General features: G+C 33.8%; 1 protein-coding gene and 1 long non-coding RNA gene across 6 annotated transcripts in view; both read left to right on the forward strand.

Annotated features, from left to right (window-relative positions):
• LOC127733052 (uncharacterized) overlaps positions 1-7,736 on the forward strand; it is a 146,181-nt gene extending 138,445 nt beyond the window's left edge. Inside the window, exon 3 of the long non-coding RNA XR_007996669.1 lies at positions 6,245-7,736. This is a non-coding gene — a long non-coding RNA (uncharacterized LOC127733052). The remainder of the gene's footprint in view (positions 1-6,244) is intronic.
• A 737-nt stretch (positions 7,737-8,473) lies between these two features.
• Positions 8,474-19,595, forward strand: part of LOC127733070 (uncharacterized) — a 101,703-nt gene continuing 90,581 nt past the window's right edge. For all 5 annotated transcript variants that reach the window (XM_052242347.1, XM_052242355.1, XM_052242365.1 and 2 more), the window contains exon 1: positions 8,474-8,600. The gene's annotated coding sequence lies outside the window, so the exon portion shown is untranslated. The remainder of the gene's footprint in view (positions 8,601-19,595) is intronic.

Genomic DNA, 19,595 nt, shown 5'->3' on the forward strand with positions numbered 1-19,595 from the left:
ATATTAGACTAACATGTCTAGCGAAGCCATTAATCTTTCGTTTGTGCATTTGGGTCTATTTAGGGGTTTTTGGAGGGGCCTGAAGAAGGGAGGGGTTAACTAAAGAACTCTATGGGATTTTATTTTTTAAAATTTTCAAATGACTATTTCTCAATAACAGTAAGTGATAGACACATGCAGTCTTCAGTAATGAGAACAGGACAATAAAAAAATCAACCAAAATATAGGGTGAGTCCCTGGGGGTCATCCCAACCCCCTTCAATTTGAAAATGTACTTTTATCTTATAAACCGTCGCGATCCCCATCCCTAATCAATATATATACTTGTATGGGACAATAAAAGAAATCAAATGAAAATAATTTGGGAGAGTCCCCGGTGTCACCCCAACCCCTCCTGTTTGAGAACTTGGAAATGGTTGAGATCACCACCCCTAAACCATATACATTCATGTATGGGACAATAAAACAAATCAAATGAAATATAGGGGGAGTCTCTGGGGACACCCCACCCCCTCCTGTTTGAGAACTTGTAAACAGTCAAGATCCCATCCCCTAAACCATATATATTCATGTATGGGACAATATAACAAATCAAATGAAATATATGGGGAGTTCCTCGGGTCACCCCACCCCCTCCTGTTTGAGAACTTGGAAATGGTTGAGATCCCCACCCATAAACCATATATATATATATTCATGTATGGGACAATAAAACTAATCAAATGAAATATAGGGGGAGTCCATGGGGACACCCCACCCCCTCTTGTTTGAGAACTTGTAAACAGTAAAGATCCCCACCCCTAAACCATATATATTCATGTATGGGACAATTTAACAAATCAAATGAAATATTTGGGGAGTCCCTGGGGTCACCCCACCCCCTCCTGTTTGAGAACTTGGAAATGGTCGAAATCCCCACCCATAAACCATATAATATATTCATATATGGGACAATAAAACAAATCAAATGAAATATAGGGGGAGTCCATGGGGACACCCCACCCCCTCTTGTTTGAGAACTTGTAAACAGTAAAGATCCCCACCTCTAAACCATATATATTCATGTATGGGACAATTTAACAAATCAAATGAAATATTCGGGGAGTCCCAGGGGTCACCCCACTCCCTCCTGTTTGAGAACTTGGAAATGGTTGAGATCCCCACCCCTTAACCATATGTATTCATGTATGGGACAATATAACAAATCAAATGAAATATAGGGGGAGTCCCTGGGGTCACCCCACCCCCTCCTGTTTGAGAACTTGTAAACGGTCGAGATACACGCACCTAAACCATATTTATTCCTGTTCATCATTTCAAAAAGATTTGAATGAAATACAGGGTCAATCGCCTAGGTGTCAAATATGCATATCACTTTACTAGACCAAACCAATATGAACTGGACTTTGCCCAATGTCAGGAGACCATGGCAATGATGAATTATGGGGGCTTTGTTTGGGAGACTTCGTTACGGCATCCTGTTACAATCATTTCTTGTTTATTATAGAATTTTATTGATGCAAAAAATGAGTCTAGGTTAATTGAATTTACTTTAATTATTTATTAAATTATTTCTGGGCCTATAATAATTTTCATTTATGGCTCATTTTAAAGAAAACATATAAATCTTTCAAGCAGTGTAAAGCCCGAAAATGTTTGACCAACTGTTTTATAATCACCTGTCATTTTATTCCAAACTTAGTATGGAGTAACATCATGCACTTGGGGCTGAAGATGGGGGTCATTTACATTGATATATGAGTTGCTTTTGAAAACCTTGATGAAATATTAATTAATTTGCCTTAATAATCAATTCATTTAATGAACATAAATGTACAATATATGAATGTTTAATGTTTGTTCTTTCAAATCTTAAAAAAAATGAAAGCAACACTGCCACAGTTTTCATAATTACGTTTACCTTGGTTTTTGGTTAACTGCCTACAGCGCTTACAGTGCTTTGATTTGAGGACTGGCTTGTCTTTTTCAATTTTTTGACATAGCTTTGTCAGTTTTGCTTCGACTTATGAGTTTTTAAAGTACCCGTTCTTCGTAAATTAAATTAAGTTTTATTTTTTAGATCAGAATTGACGACTTTCTTTGCTGAATAGTAATTAATTAATGAAGACAGTTGTCATGGAATTTTAATCTCTTTATGATAATAGTTCTGATCTTGTGATTAATGTCAGGTGTGAATTAAAAACACAGGTAAAAAATATTTATTGATCATTAGCCAATATTTCCCAGAGGCATTAATATAGTTATTAGGAGGGTCCTCAGGATTATCATACTATACTGGAGTGGCAGTTTTATTACAAAATTATTAGGAAAAGGATTACAAAACAAAAAGAAGTGCAAAATGGCGAATAAGAAACCCGATCTCGATGAAATGACCGAAATTATTTCTGTAAAAAAATTAAATTTGTCCTAAATCCCAATATTTCATTTTAGGACAAATAGCTTTCAGTTTAGGTCATGACTGGCAAATATGACCATTTCTGGACCCTAGAGTCCCTTGGTATTGTCAGTCTCTTTTTACATCGCGATGACCGTGAGGGCATTCTGATGTATTGCTATCGCCTAGATTTCCATTACGTAACTTTCGTTTTGGGTTTGTAACCGATCTATAAACATGATAAATACGCGGATATTACAGAGTGCAAACTAACATTCCTTATCGTTTGTTATAAATACATCTCTTCAATGAATACTGATAAAAATATTTTTGTTTAGAACATAAATTAATAATATGAAAATGTTTTGTCGTTAGATATATATATATATATATATAAGTAAAAAATCATTGAAAATATCTATGCACATGTACCAAAAAATTGTGTTAAAGCATGCGGATGAATATCTCAAGAACATTTTGCGACAATCCCGTCAAGGACCGGTAACTCTGTAATTGTTTTTGCGGGAAAATATGAATGCCTACTCATATCCAATCTTTTAGAAAAATTGAATTTTACAGAAGAGTGTCCACCATGCACTTGCACTGCACTATTATTAGAATAGTAGAATAGAATGATATACAAATGGATGAAAATTATATATACATGTAACTGTTATATTAATATAATATATAACAACAAACCAGTGTATACTGATTTGTATCACTACAATTTAAAGGTTATTACGGTGAGGTTGAATTTCATGTCATTTATTCATCATCCACGCACGAACTTGTCTCAGAAAAAAATATATCTCTGTACATTAATCTCAGTTTCAGGTATAGAGATGTGATTTTTTTCTGTGACAAGTGCTTTTGACCATCCACATGAACTTGCGGTCATCCGATGTTCAGTACTTCGGTACTTTTAAACAGTTGTATGAGATAATTTATTTAAACAGTTATATTAGATAATTTACATGTCATATTTAAGTTTATATGGTTTTACATGCCATTATTTTTCACCTACACTATGCCCATGGGACTTACGTTGTTATAAGAAAACAAGTTTTTGCTTTGCTTTCAGACTCTTTAGCAGAAAGGAAACAGTTTCAAGAAATTTAGCATTCAATAATTTTAGACCCCTTATAAACTTAGTTTGGATTTGATCTAATTACAGGTGGGGTTTGGTTTGGGAAATAAGTTTTGAATGTGGCACCATTGGGGTTTTTGTTAAATTTTGGTGGCTCAAATCTTTGCAAAGGACAATTAACTTGTTATACTGAATGTTCATTTTTCAGCAGTTATATTTGGTAGGTATTCTTGTTATACTGAATGTTCATTTCTCAGCAGTTATATTTGGTAGGTATTAAATGACCTTTTGGTAAATATATACCTGGGGTTTCAAAATATCAAACAAAGGTCAGAGCTCAGGCGATTTCCTCTGTATGTAGATATAATTACTCAAATGTTCAGGCACTAACAATGCCATCAAATCTACTTATATGCATATTATGAATGTAAAAATATAGGTTATTGTTTTGGAAGTCATTTGATATATTCCTTAATCAGTAAGAAATTAAATTTGACATTCTATAAATATGTAAAGATCTTTGCAAAAGAAAGTTACTCTGCTTAAAAAGATAAAAGAAAACTTCTTGATTAATGAGAACAAAACAAATTTATATGCACAAGAATAAAATCGAAAAAAACTTGGTTAAATTCAAATCTTCAAATTGATAAACAGGAAAATTATTGGAATAAAAACAGATTAAAGATAAAAACTATACTGTCCAGACTGAAATGAAGTAAGCTGCAACCATGATCTGCCTGGTTGAGAATGGTTAATAATCAACATACAGTTGATAGCTCAGTCCAATCAAACAGCAAACCCTAAACCAGAAAAAAACAACAATCACAAGGTCAAGATATTGTTTTCAACAAAAGATATGTCAAACAGCATGTCAAGCTCTAATAGCCTCAAGTCTTCATATGTTATGAGTAAATTACACAGCCTCTTTAAAGATCTGTCTTCAAGAGATAAACAAATAAATGTGTCTGATTAAATTGGAGAGCAATCCTTCCTACAAAAAATAACTGAATTGTAATATGGTTAATCATCTGTTAATAACAAATAATTACACAGATGACTTTTTTAAAAATCCAAACAGAGCCCTGATTTAAGCATTACTGCCTGGTATCAATCATAAATGCTTGATGCTGATGCAACATATCTATAAAAATGAAATAAACAATAAGAATATTTATGCACACATGGATGAACTTGCTAAATACTTAGTTCATTTCCAGTTCTATATAGATACAGATATGTATTTAACACACAGTCATTATTTAATAGACCTCACCAAGATATTTGAGATGGCAGGTACAATTCCAGACATAGTATTGTATGCACATGCTGTTTTCACCTTTTTATACGACCGCAAAAAAATTTTGTGGTCGTATATTGGTATGACGTTGGCGTCGTCGTCGTCGTCGTCGTCCGTCGTCGTCGTCGTCCGGCGTCGTCGTCCGAATACATATTGGTTTTCGCACTCTAACTTTAGTTTAAGTGAATGGATCTTTTTGAAATTTGACCATAAGGTTAAATACCACAAAAGGAAGGTTGGGATTGATTTTGGGGGTTATGGTACCAACAGTTAAGGAATTAGGGGCCAAAAAGGGGCCAAAAATGAGCATTTTCTAGTTTCCAGACAATAACTGTGGAACGGTGTATGGATCTCTCTGAAATTATACTACAAGTTTCCATACCACAAAGGGATGGTTAGGATTTGCTTTGGGGGGTTATGGCTCAAACCGTTTAGGAATTAGGGGCAAAAAAGGGGGAAAAACAAGGTTGTCCTGGTTAATGGACAAATACTTTAGTACAAAACATAATTTAAAGCAGTGTAAGGGAGATAAATCAAATACATCATTGAAATTATCTCCCTTACACTGCTTTTAAATTTTGTGTAAAGTAATGGTTAATGAACAATAAAGATAATCTAAAACAGTGTAAGGGAGGTAATCCAAATACAACGTTTTGGTTACTTCCCTTACACTGCTTTTAAATTATGTTTAAAGAAATGCATATTTATAAAGGAAGACCAGTAAAAATATCTGCAAATGTTTTCATCTTTTTTTTTTACAAAAAAATCCATATGAAAGATTTGACACTATATTTTTATTAATTCTATTATAAAATAGATTAAGTTAGCACTATGGTAAATTTAAATGGGTAATTATGGTTGCCAACTCCATTGGAAATTTGAATTGAGATTATGACCATATCTTGAGGGAAAGAATTTTTTTGGGGGAAAAAGGGGGGGGGGGGGGGATAAAAAGAAATTGTGGGGGGCCAATTTTTTCTCATTTCAGATTTCAGAAATTAAAAAGAATTATTCTTCAAATATTATTTTTTTTTCAAATTTCAAATATTGAAAAATTTCAAGAAGTAATCTTTAATTGCACAGTATGGCGCATTAGATTTGTAAAATCTTTGATCACATTTATTTATTTGTTATGCCGAATCTAACAGTGTATTTAGATTTTTAATTTTGGGTCCAGTTTTCAAATTGGTCTACATTAATGTCCAAAGGGTCCAAAATTAAACTTTGTTTGATTTTAGCAAAAATTGAATATATGAGATTCTTTGATATGCTGAATCTAAACATGTATTTAGATTTTTGATTTTTGGCCCAGTTTTCAAGTTGGTCCAAATTGGGGTCCAAAATTAAACTTTGTTTGATTTCAACAAAAATTGAATATATGGGGTTCTTTGATATGCTGAATCTAACCATGTATTTAGATTTTTTATTTGTGGACCCCGTTATCTAATTGGTTCATATTGAGGTCGAAAGGGTCCAAAATTAAACTTTGTTTGATTTCATCTAAAATTGAATTATTGGGGTTCTTTGATATTCCAAATCTAACCGTGTATTTAGGTTTTTAATTTTGGGTCCTGTTTTTTAAATTGGTCTACATTGAGGTCCAAAGGGTCCAAATTAAACTTAGTTTGATTTTAACAAAAATTGAATTCTTGGGGTTCTTTGATTTGCTGAATCTAAACATGTGTTTAGATTTTTGATTATGGGCCCAGTTTTCAAGTTGGTCCAAGATAGGGTCCAGTATTTAAACTTTGTTTGATTTCAACAAAAATTGAATATATGGGGTTCTTTGATATGCTGAATCTAAACATGTATTTAGATTTTTGATTATGGGCCCAGTTTTCAAGTTGGTCCAAATTGGGGTCCAAAATTAAACTTTGTTTGATTTCAACAAAAATTGAATATATGAGGTTCTTTGATATGCTGAATCTAACCATGTATTTAGATTTTTTATTTGTAGGCCCCGCTATCAAATTGGTTCATATTGAGGTCAAAAGGGTCCAAAATTAAACTTTGTTTGATTTCATCGAAAATTGAATTATTGGGGTTCTTTGATATGCCAAATCTAACCGTGTTTTTAGATTTTTAATTTGGGTCCCGTTTTTTAAATTGGTCTTCATTGAGGTCCAAAGGGTCCAAAATTAAACTTAGTTTGATTTTAACAAAAATTGAATTCTTGGGGTTCTTTGATATGCTGAATCTAAACATGTGTTTAGATTTTTGATTATGGGCCCAGTTTTCAAGTTGGTCCAAGTTGGGGTCCAAAATTATACTTTTTTTGATTTCAACAAAAATTGAATATATGGGGTTCTTTGATATGCTGAATCTAACCATGAACTTAGATTTTTTATTTGTGGGCCCCGCTATCAAATTGGTTCATATTGAGGTCAAAAGGGTCCAAAATTAAACTTTGTTTGATTTCATCAAAAATTGAATTATTGGGGTTTTTTGATATTCCAAATCTAACCGTGTATTTAGATTTTTAATTTTAAGTCCCGTTTTTTAAATTGGTCTACATTAAGGTCCAAAGGGTCCAAAATTAAACTTAGTTTGATTTTAGCAAAAATTGAATTCTTGGGGTTCTTTGATATGCTGAATCTAAACATGTGTTTAGATTTTTGATTATGGGCCCAGTTTTCAAGTTTGTCCAAGTTGGGGTCCAAAATTAAACTTTGTTTGATTTTAACAAAAATTGAATATATGGGGTTCTTTGATATGCTGAATCTAACCATGTATTTTGATTTTGGACATTGGACCATAATAGGTAAATTAAAAAAATTCAAGTTCTTAGACCACATTCTTTCTGTGTCAGAAACCTATGCTGTGTCAAATATTTAATAACAATCCAAATTCAGAGCTGTATCAAGCTTGAATGTTGTGTCCATACTTGCCCCAACTGTTCAGGGTTCGACCTCTGCGGTCGTATCAAGCTGCGCCCCAGCGAAGCATTTTATTTATATTCTAAGAAGGGAATGGAAAATTGAAAGAAAGAATTGTAAGCATCAGTAGATAAAATTGAAATTTTTACATTTTCTTAAATGCGAACAAAATTTTGGCCAAAAAAATGAAAGTCCTGGCATTTTAAGATCTTGGAATAATATACTGAAATGTCAATATATTATGTCCCACTTCAGTTCACTTTTTATACTATGTAAAAGGAAGATATTTTATATCAGACATATGAAGGGCAGAAATATTAAAAATGTAATTATAAAACGTATCTTATTTTCACAAACACTAAAATGAGGTTCTACACATTTTTTGCCCATTATTCTCTATCTTATATATTTAAGCATCCCATTAACCTCTATCTTATATATTTAAGCACCCCATTATTCTCTATTCTTTTTTTTATGCCCATTTTTCTCTATTGTTTATTAGTTGTTCCATTTTTCTTTTGTATTGGCCAATTATTTTCTATTCTGTAAACCATATTTTATTTTCCTAATCATAGGGCTCATTACAAGCATATCAATCAAGTTACAGACAATACAATATAATTATGATTTATTAATACATATAACAAACAATGGTTGTTCTTGGGGTCATTCCATACTGTATACAAAGGAGGATAACTCCGGATCCACATCAAATATTATTTTGCTGTCGAATGGATTTGTCTCCCTTTGACCAAACACGTGTATTTGTTTTCAGCGGAAATGTCAACGTCTCCGCGGTTACAACAAAAACGAAAGCTGCGCGCGCAGTAGTAGTAGCAATCTTTTGGCGTTTGAAAGTAAGAAAGATGACATGATGTTGTAGTACTATAGTCATTTTAATTCGTAGATTTCAACACTTTGACAATATTCTTTCAAATAGAGGTAAGTTACTTGAAGATTTCATAATCATTCCAAGGATGACACGTTGTCGTTGGGAAAAAAATTGTAAATATTGTTCCAGTCTTCACAAAAAACATTTTGATTTGGATTAGATAGCCCAAAATCTTTCATAAACATTTTTGAAAAATATATTTATGGTTTTTGAGCTCTGTTTAAGTGAAATTAACCTACACGAGTACAGTTTTACTACTTTAGCTGTAGGTATTGTGGTTTGTGTTCTCCCGTACAGTTGAACTGAAGAAACGATGCTAGTTCAAGAAGTTATGATTTCTTGAAAGGCTATTTTAACTTTTGCTGTAACGCCTACCTACGCGTCACAGCAAAGAGTTAAAAAAAACTTTCAAGACCTCATAATTATTTTCTATGTTCCACAGCAAAAAGTAAAAATAGCCTTTGACGATAACTATTTGGACTAAACGAATGCCAAATTTGAACAGTGTATGTTAAGCGGTATCTTGTCCAAATAATATTGACTTTGTGGAAGGCGATTTTGATTTTTGATTTGACGCCTTCCTGCTTTATTCATGCATCATTGAGGGATCTATAAAAAAAAACCTTTGGCAGACATTTATGATTGTAGATTAATTTCAAGTTTTTATTTACAAATGAATTATACTCTTTGACCTTAGCTAGGTCAACCATGGTAAATGCATCATTAAACAATCAAATCATGCTGTTGAGTAATATCATTAACATTTTGACATTGTAAATGTACAAGAAAATTGCATAAATGTGAAAATCCTCAATCTGGACTAACTAGAATCCAGTGCTAGTGTATGGTCAATGGTGTTGTGAAATGAAACCACTTAGACATGCAAGCTTTAAAGGCTTCTATGGTTGTGAGATTTTGTTTGTTTGCCAAAATAGAAATTGATAGAATGATTTTAAGTGTTTGAATCAGAAAAAATCAACAGGGGTAACCATGGTAACTGAAATAAAAAAAACTGATATCGAAAAATTTTGAGTCCTCTAATTGGTTTCAGTCAAGGATAAAATTGAGAATGGAAATGGGGAATGTGTCAAAGAGACAACAACCCGACCACAGAACAGACAACAGCAGAAGGCCACCAACAGGTCTTCAATGCAGCGAGAAATTCCCGCACCCGGAGGCGTCCTTCAGCTGGCCCCTAAACAAATATATATACTAGTTCAGTGATAATGAACGCCATACTAAACTCCAAATTGTACACAAGAAACTAAAATTAAAAATAATACAAGACTAACAAAGGCTAGAGGCTCCTGACTTGGGACAGGCGCAAAAATGCGGCGGGGTTAAACATGTTTATGAGATCTCAACCCTCCCCCTATACCTCTAGCCAATGTAGAAAAGTAAACGCATAACAATACGCACATTAAAATTCAGTTCAAGAGAAGTCCGAGTCTGATGTCAGAAGATGTAACCAAAGAAAATAAACAAAATGACAATAATACATAAATAACAACAGACTACTAGCAGTTAACTGACATGCCAGCTCCAGACTTCAATTAAACTGATTGAAAGATTATGTCTTCATCATATGAATATCAGGCACAATCCTTCCCGTTAGGGGTTTAGTATCATACCATCATAACATATATGAGAAGAACATAACCCGTGTCATGCCAACAACTGGTTTTTAAATAAATGTGTTTAGTGCAGATGCAAAGACCCTATAAGTGAATCAATATCAACGCCAAAATATGCAATCTTTAATGACCTGACAACAGTATCGTAACTATATCCCTTCTTAATAAGTCTATTTAAAGGTTTTGTTAGTTTCAGAGGTGAATACTGACATTTTTGTGCTTTATAAAGAATATTTCCATAAAAAATTGGATGTGAAATACCTGAACGTATAAGAAGTCTGCATGTTGAGCTATATTTACGAATGATGTCCTTATACCGATGATAAAATTTAGTAAATGTTTTGACTAGTTTGTGATATCGAAAACCCTGGTGTAATAATTTTTCAGTAATACATACATTTCTCTCGTTAAAATCTAAAACATTGTTACATACACGAGCGAATCGTACAAGTTGAGATATATAAACACCGTAAGATGGTGACAAGGGAACGTCACCATCTAAAAATGGATAATTAACGATAGGAAATGAAAAATCATCTCTTTTATCATATATTTTAGTATTAAGCTTTCCGTTAATGATATAGATATCAAGATCGAGGAAAGGGCAGTGGTCATTGTTAGTATTAGCTTTATTTAAAGTAAGTTCAACAGGATAAATTTCTTTAGTATACATACTGAAGTCGTCATTATTGAGAGCCAAAATATCATCCAAATATCTAAAAGTATTATTAAATTTGTGTATCAGATGTTGTTTCGATGGGTCTTTACTGATTTTTGTCATAAATTGTAACTCATAGCAATACAAAAAAAGGTCCGCAATAAGTGGTGCACAGTTAGTCCCCATTGGAATTCCGATAACCTGACGATATACGGAATCTCCAAAGCGAACAAAAATGTTATCTAGTAAAAATTCAAGGGCATATATAGTATCAAAGCATGTCCAATTGACATAGTTTTTTTGTTTATTGCTACTAAAAAATGACCTAAAAGAGTTTGAACATATATATTCACATTCTGACTTTTTAAATGCCCATTTAATTAGGTGTGTGAATTTTTTCTTAATGAGAATGTGAGGCAATGTGGTATATAGGGTAGAAAAATCAAAACTTTGAACAGATTCAAGGATACATGTATATCATTCGTCCTGCACTGATTTTTTTGTTATAATGATCATTACCATAAAACATCACAAGGAATGAAAAGCTATGGAGCTGAGATATTAAGGTGTTAGAATTTGTGAAATATGAACCAGTGATCAGGTTATAGTACATGTGTAATGTATGATTGTGTAGTAGACAGGTTTTCCAGCAAGAGTTGGATATTAAACTCAAATGTCCAGTGGTTCATATTATAGACACATGTCTGATTTAGATGGCACATGTCTTGTAGCAAGATGAAGGCAGTCCATAGTGCTTGAAAATCAATTTACTTTATTGTGTAGGAACCTTAAGTTTAAAACTTAAAAGTATGTAAAAGGAAATTCAGAGAAGTATTGAATAAAAACGTTTTTATACATTAGGGGTTTATATTTATTTTTATTACAGTTTTGTTATGTTCACAATTATGATTAAATCATTTATGGTCTGTCTCATAAATTCTAAGAATGATTCACAGGTAATTCCTATATTCATGCTATATTTAACTCCATAATTGATTTGATGGTTTGAAAATAAAATAATGATTATATATATCTAATTTGAAGTGCCTGCAATATTTATGGTCATCTCCACAGTAAATAGAATATCCCATCTAGTTATCTTATCTTATGGGATTACGATTGATGTCCAGTTTTATACCACATCTTGTTTTGAATATGGAGATGACCAGTCACCAAAAGACTTGCTGACTTAGCCCAAAGTTTATTTAACTTTTTTTAAAATAAAAAGATCTGATAAAAGCTTTAATTTTAAAATTACAAGGATTGTCTCACGTACACAAAAGCATTTTTCATTTAAAGCTATATAACTTAGTTAAGTAGACATCTTGCAACTGAAAAAAGAATGTGGTTAAAATATTTACAAATGAAAAGCATAACTTCATGGAACCCATTAAGGTACATTGTAGCTGTTGGTGAACCTCTGTAAAATTAAATTCTCAGTTATAGATTGTCTCTTTGATGTTTAATCAAAGTTATACTGAAAATTTTTAAAACATCTGAATATTTCAAAGTACTTGAAATGAAGAAAAAACTTTGTTAAATGTTAAAGATGAATGGTTTCAATGTTTTCATGTTGAGACAAATCAAACAGAAGTAATTCATATGACATCATAGAGCATTATATATGCCTATAAAAGTGTAAGATTTCTTATATAGCCTATCGTCAATTGATTTTGGACATATAATATATGAATCCTTTCACCTTTGTGTTTTTATTATGGGGGAACAAAGGTGTGCATTCAAGTTCATACATCGATATAGAAAAGAACATTTACTATGATTTCTATACTAAATACACATAACTGAATGGAGTCAATAAAGATTTAGAAATGGTAATAATTCTAGAATGAATTGTTGCTATGACTTTATATATGGATGTATAAATTTGAATGAGTTTCATCTGAACTTATTTTCTGTTTTTTATTTACTCTTGAACAGTTTTAAATATCCAATAAAATTGAACTTAGTAATGTATTTATACAACAAACATCTCAAAGTCCCATTCTGAATATATTTATGTTTGAAAGAATTATATATACATAGTTAAGATATCAAAGAAATATTTGTGACTTGCACATATAAATTTAATTTATTGCAAACCTTTTGAGAGAGTAACTTTGTGATCCATTTGTAAATAAAATACATTTTGTGGAAAATTTTAACATGTAACATTACATACAAAGCTTAAAATATTACAGCCATCTTTTAAATATTTAATCACTTTTAGTACTTTGTAACATTATTATGAATAATAAAATTGATCTTGTTTATTTGAAATGAAATTGCAAATATATAAATTCAATTGTCAAGATATAATTATCATGTTAATGGTAGTTCATTTGTATGTTTTAGTGCTTGAATTTATTTTCCTTAAAAGAATGTCATGATTAATAATGATATCTTTATTCCTAAACAATACAGCTCATAGAATATGCACATTTAACAAATATTCACAGCACAATATATAGCATCAGTGTCCAGCCATTAATTAATGCACAAACAATATGAAATCACAATGGCAGAGAATATACACTATACAGTCAACATTTACGGATCTTTTCAGCAGGATATTGTACAATTTTGAAACTGGATGGTTTTTTCCAAAAATAAGTTTTAATATACATTTTTGTTATAGTGGAATTGAGAATGGAAAAGGGGAATGTGTCAAAGTGACAACAAAGCGCAGAAAACAGCCCAAGGCCATCAATGGGTCTTCAACACTACTACTATATTTCTTATAGTGGCTTATTTTTCACAAACTAAAATAAAATGATACTCATCTTCAATTCAATTTCTATCAATGTTATAATATCTACTGCCCTTCTGGTTTATACAGCTAAGCTACTAGTATGAGAAGATAAACGGTATTTGCAAATGAAGGATTTGTACATATAATCCACACTACGATATAAATAAAATTGCAACCCATATGGATCATAAATGAATCTCAGAAAATAACATTTCGATGTTTTTTCCAAAAAAGCGTTCATTTCGGTCACAAAATTCTTCTTCACTCTCTCTGATTTCGTTGACAAAGTTAGTCATCAGGTGCAAAAAGCATCAATTTTGACGATTTTTTGGTCCTATTTCTTGACCAGGAAGACAGAGGGATGCTGATAGATGTATCAGACTGTAGAGTGGACCCCAGTGAACACATTAACCATAACAGAGCTTAGATCGGAGTGAAACTGATCTGGGTACATCAGTCTAAAGAAGGTCATTTGGACCAAAAATTTGGAATTTCTCGATTTTTTCTGATTTTTGGCTTCAACTGGACCTGTAACCTGAAGTAGTCCTTCACTAATAAAATTGAGAATGGAAATGGGGAATGTGTCAAAGAGACAACAACCCAACCATAGAACAGACAACAGCAGAAGGTCACCAACAGGTCTTCAATGCAGCGAGAAATTCCCGCACCCGGAGGCGTCCTTCAGCTGGCCCCTAAACAAATATATATACTAGTTCAGTGATAATGAACGCCATACTAAACTCCAAATTGTACACTAGAAACTAAAATTAAAAATAATACAAGACTAACAAAGGCTAGAGTCTCCTGACTTGAGACAGGCGCAAAAATCGGCGGGGTTAAACATGTTTATGAGATCTCAACCCTCCCCCTATACCTCTAGCCAATGTAGAAAAGTAAACGCATAACAATACGCACATTAAAATTCAGTTCAAGAGAAGTCCGAGTCTGATGTCAGAAGATGTAACCTAAGAAAATAAACAAAATGACAATAATACATAAATAACAACAGACTACTAGCAGTTAACTGACATGCCAGCTCCAGACTTCAATTAAACTGATTGAAAGATTATGTCTTCATCATATGAATATCAGGCACAGAAATAAGTATATTTCAATAATAAACACGATCAGTAGTTATATTCCCGCGGGTTTACATTTTTTTTGAAAGTTTTAGGCCTCTGAACTGCGTGTGTCAGACATGGAAAGGGAAGCCCACCCCTCCAGAAAAAACAGTTTTATCCGATTTCAATTTTCCAAGTTTGTATTTGAGCTCAATATGCACCTAAACTTGAGAAACATGTCAATAAATAGCCTTAGGTTGAGGGAACATGCATCAACTTCGAAATTAATGTCATAAAGTTGACCTCTAAAAGTATGGAGAGCCATTGAACATATATTTCAGCATTCTACAAAATATATTGACAAATATAGGGAATCTTCCTTATTCACAATATGCTATATAGGTATCAGTTGAATTCTTTACTTTAAGAATATGTTTTATGAAGCTTAAATTGACCTTTTCAACATTATCTGCTTTGCAGTGTCCCCGAACTTCATATTAGGAACTAAACTTGTAACTTATAGTCATGATTTATTAGTTCACAAGTTCATCACACTGGCCTTCACTGTGAATATATCTGTGTTATAATAAAGTTGCTGAATAGAAATAGGAACAGCTGTTCACTCTAAAACTTAGGGAACCAAATTATCGCTTTTATAAAGGACATTATCATTATGAAAAAAATCCCACTTCCATGAACAAGACTTAAACTAATAAATAAAAAGGTACACCTATACAGATATAAAAGAACAATAGAACGACTTATAGATGTAAACTATATGGACTAAATGTCAAAGTATCAAATAGGTTTAAGAATTTTATCTGCATAAGCTACATGATGTCCAAAGATTTTCACCAGTAAGTGACTGTCTTCGAAGAATCATCACTCTGGAGGAAGTAAGAACTGTTCAAATGTTAGCCCCGCCACATTTTGTGCCTGTTTCAAGTTGAGCTATAAATGAGATTTGACTGTTGTGTGTTACTGGTCTTTGATTGTACATGTAGGTCTATAAATGTAATTTGACTGTTCTGTGTTGCTGGTGTTTAATTGTACATATAGGTGTATGAATGGTTTGTGTGGTCTGTGTTACTGGTCTATGATTGTACATGTAGGTCTATGAATGGTTTGTGTGGTCTGTGTTGCTGGTCTATGATTGTACATGTAGGTCTATGAATGGTTTGTGTGGTCTGTGTTGCTGGTGTTTGATTGTACATGTAGGTCTATGAATGGTTTGTGTGGTCTGTGTTACTGGTCTATGATTGTACATGTAGGTCTATGAATGGTTTGTGTGGTCTGTGTTGCTGGTCTATGATTGTACATGTAGGTCTATGAATGGTTTGTGTGGTCTGTGTTACTGGTCTATGATTGTACATGTAGTTCTATGAATGGTTTGTGTGGTCTGTGTTACTGGTGTTTGATTGTACATATAGGTGTATGAATGGTTTGTGTGGTCTGTGTTGCTGGTGTTTGATTGTACATGTAGGTCTATGAATGGTTTGTGTGGTCTGTGTTGCTGGTGTTTGATTGTACATGTAGGTCTATGAATGGTTTGTGTGGTCTGTGTTGCTGGTGTTTGATTGTACATGTAGGTCTATGAATGGTTTGTGTGGTCTGTGTTACTGGTCTTTGATTGTACATGTAGGTCTATGAATGGTTTGTGTGGTCTGTGTTACTGGTCTATGATTGTACATGTAGGTGTATGAATGGTTTGTGTGGTCTGTGTTTCTGGTGTTTGATTGTACATGTAGGTCTATGAATGGTTTGTGTGGTCTGTGTTACTGGTCTTTGATTGTACATGTAGGTCTATGAATGGTTTGTGTGGTCTGTGTTACTGGTCTATGATTGTACATGTAGGTCTATGAATGGTTTGTGTGGTCTGTGTTGCTGGTCTATAATTGTACATGTAGTTCTATGAATGGTTTGTGTGGTCTGTGTTACTGGTCTATGATTGTACATGTAGGTCTATGAATGGTTTGTGTGGTCTGTGTTACTGGTCTATGATTGTACATGTAGGTCTATGAATGGTTTGTGTGGTCTGTGTTACTGGTCTATGATTGTACATGTAGGTCTATGAATGGTTTGTGTGGTCTGTGTTACTGGTCTATAATTGTACATGTAGGTCTATGAATGGTTTGTGTGGTCTGTGTTACTGGTTTATGATTGTACATGTAGGTCTATGAATGGTTTGTGTGGTCTGTGTTACTGGTCTATGATTGTACATGTAGGTCTTTGAATGGTTTGTGTGGTCTGTGTTACTGGTCTATGATTGTACATGTAGGTCTATGAATGGTTTGTGTGGTCTGTGTTGCTGGTGTTTGATTGTACATGTAGGTCTATGAATGGTTTGTGTGGTCTGTGTTACTGGTCTATAATTGTACATGTAGGTCTATGAATGGTTTGTGTGGTCTGTGTTGCTGGTCTATGATTGTACATGTAGGTCTATGAATGGTTTGTGTGGTCTGTGTTGCTGGTCTATGATTGTACATGTAGGTCTATGAATGGTTTGTGTGGTCTGTCTTACTGGTCTATAATTGTACATGTAGGTCTATGAATGGTTTGTGTGGTCTGTGTTACTGGTCTATGATTGTACATGTAGGTCTATGAATGGTTTGTGTGGTCTGTGTTACTGGTCTATGATTGTACATGTAGGTCTATGAATGGTTTGTGTGGTCTGTGTTACTGGTCTATAATTGTACATGTAGGTCTATGAATGGTTTGTGTGGTCTGTGTTACTGGTCTATGATTGTACATGTAGGTCTATGAATGGTTTGTGTGGTCTGTGTTACTGGTCTATGATTGTACATGTAGGTCTATGAATGGTTTGTGTGGTCTGTGTTACTGGTCTATGATTGTACATGTAGGTCTATGAATGGTTTGTGTGGTCTGTGTTGCTGGTCTATGATTGTACATGTAGGTCTATGAATGGTTTGTGTGGTCTGTGTTATTGGTGTTTGATTGTACATGTAGGTCTATGAATGGTTTGTGTGGTCTGTGTTACTGGTCTATGATTGTACATGTAGTTCTATGAATGGTTTGTGTGGTCTGTGTTACTGGTGTTTGATTGTACATATAGGTGTATGAATGGTTTGTGTGGTCTGTGTTGCTGGTGTTTGATTGTACATGTAGGTCTATGAATGGTTTGTGTGGTCTGTGTTGCTGGTGTTTGATTGTACATGTAGGTCTATGAATGGTTTGTGTGGTCTGTGTTACTAGTCTGTGATTGTACATGTAGGTCTATGAATGGTTTGTGTGGTCTGTGTTTCTGGTGTTTGATTGTACATGTAGGTCTATGAATGGTTTGTGTGGTCTGTGTTACTGGTCTTTGATTGTACATGTAGGTCTATGAATGGTTTGTGTGGTCTGTGTTACTGGTCTATGATTGTACATGTAGGTCTATGAATGGTTTGTGTGGTCTGTGTTACTGGTCTATGATTGTACATGTAGGTCTATGAATGGTTTGTGTGGTCTGTGTTACTGGTCTATGATTGTACATGTAGGTCTATGAATGGTTTGTGTGGTCTGTGTTGTTGGTGTTTGATTGTACATGTAGGTCTATGAATGGTTTGTGTGGTCTGTGTTACTGGTCTATAATTGTACATGTAGGTCTATGAATGGTTTGTGTGGTCTGTGTTGCTGGTCTATGATTGTACATGTAGGTCTATGAATGGTTTGTGTGGTCTGTGTTGCTGGTCTATGATTGTACATGTAGGTCTATGAATGGTTTGTGTGGTCTGTCTTACTGGTCTATAATTGTACATGTAGGTCTATGAATGGTTTGTGTGGTCTGTGTTACTGGTCTATGATTGTACATGTAGGTCTATGAATGGTTTGTGTGGTCTGTGTTACTGGTCTATGATTGTACATGTAGGTCTATGAATGGTTTGTGTGGTCTGTGTTACTGGTCTATAATTGTACATGTAGGTCTATGAATGGTTTGTGTGGTCTGTGTTACTGGTCTATGATTGTACATGTAGGTCTATGAATGGTTTGTGTGGTCTGTGTTACTGGTCTATGATTGTACATGTAGGTCTATGAATGGTTTGTGTGGTCTGTGTTACTGGTCTATGATTGTACATGTAGGTCTATGAATGGTTTGTGTGGTCTGTGTTGCTGGTCTATGATTGTACATGTAGGTCTATGAATGGTTTGTGTGGTCTGTGTTATTGGTGTTTGATTGTACATGTAGGTCTATGAATGGTTTGTGTGGTCTGTGTTACTGGTCTATGATTGTACATGTAGTTCTATGAATGGTTTGTGTGGTCTGTGTTACTGGTGTTTGATTGTACATTTAGGTGTATGAATGGTTTGTGTGGTCTGTGTTGCTGGTGTTTGATTGTACATGTAGGTCTATGAATGGTTAGTGTGGTCTGTGTTGCTGGTGTTTGATTGTACATGTAGGTCTATGAATGGTTTGTGTGGTCTGTGTTACTGGTCTATGATTGTACATGTAGGTCTATGAATGGTTTGTGTGGTCTGTGTTTCTGGTGTTTGATTGTACATGTAGGTCTATGAATGGTTTGTGTGGTCTGTGTTACTGGTCTTTGATTGTACATGTAGGTCTATGAATGGTTTGTGTGGTCTGTGTTACTGGTCTATGATTGTACATGTAGGTCTATGAATCGTTTGTGTGGTCTGTGTTGCTGGTCTATAATTGTACATGTAGTTCTATGAATGGTTTGTGTGGTCTGTGTTACTGGTCTATGATTGTACATGTAGGTCTATGAATGGTTTGTGTGGTCTGTGTTACTGGTCTATGATTGTACATGTAGGTCTATGAATGGTTTGTGTGGTCTGTGTTACTGGTCTATGATTGTACATGTAGGTCTATGAATGGTTTGTGTGGTCTGTGTTACTGGTCTATAATTGTACATGTAGGTCTATGAATGGTTTGTGTGGTCTGTGTTACTGGTCTATAATTGTACATGTAGGTCTATGAATGGTTT

Source organism: Mytilus californianus, unplaced genomic scaffold (genome assembly GCF_021869535.1).
Source record: "Mytilus californianus isolate M0D057914Y unplaced genomic scaffold, xbMytCali1.0.p SCAF_1, whole genome shotgun sequence".
In the NCBI taxonomy this organism is placed as follows: Eukaryota; Metazoa; Mollusca; class Bivalvia; order Mytilida; family Mytilidae; genus Mytilus; species Mytilus californianus.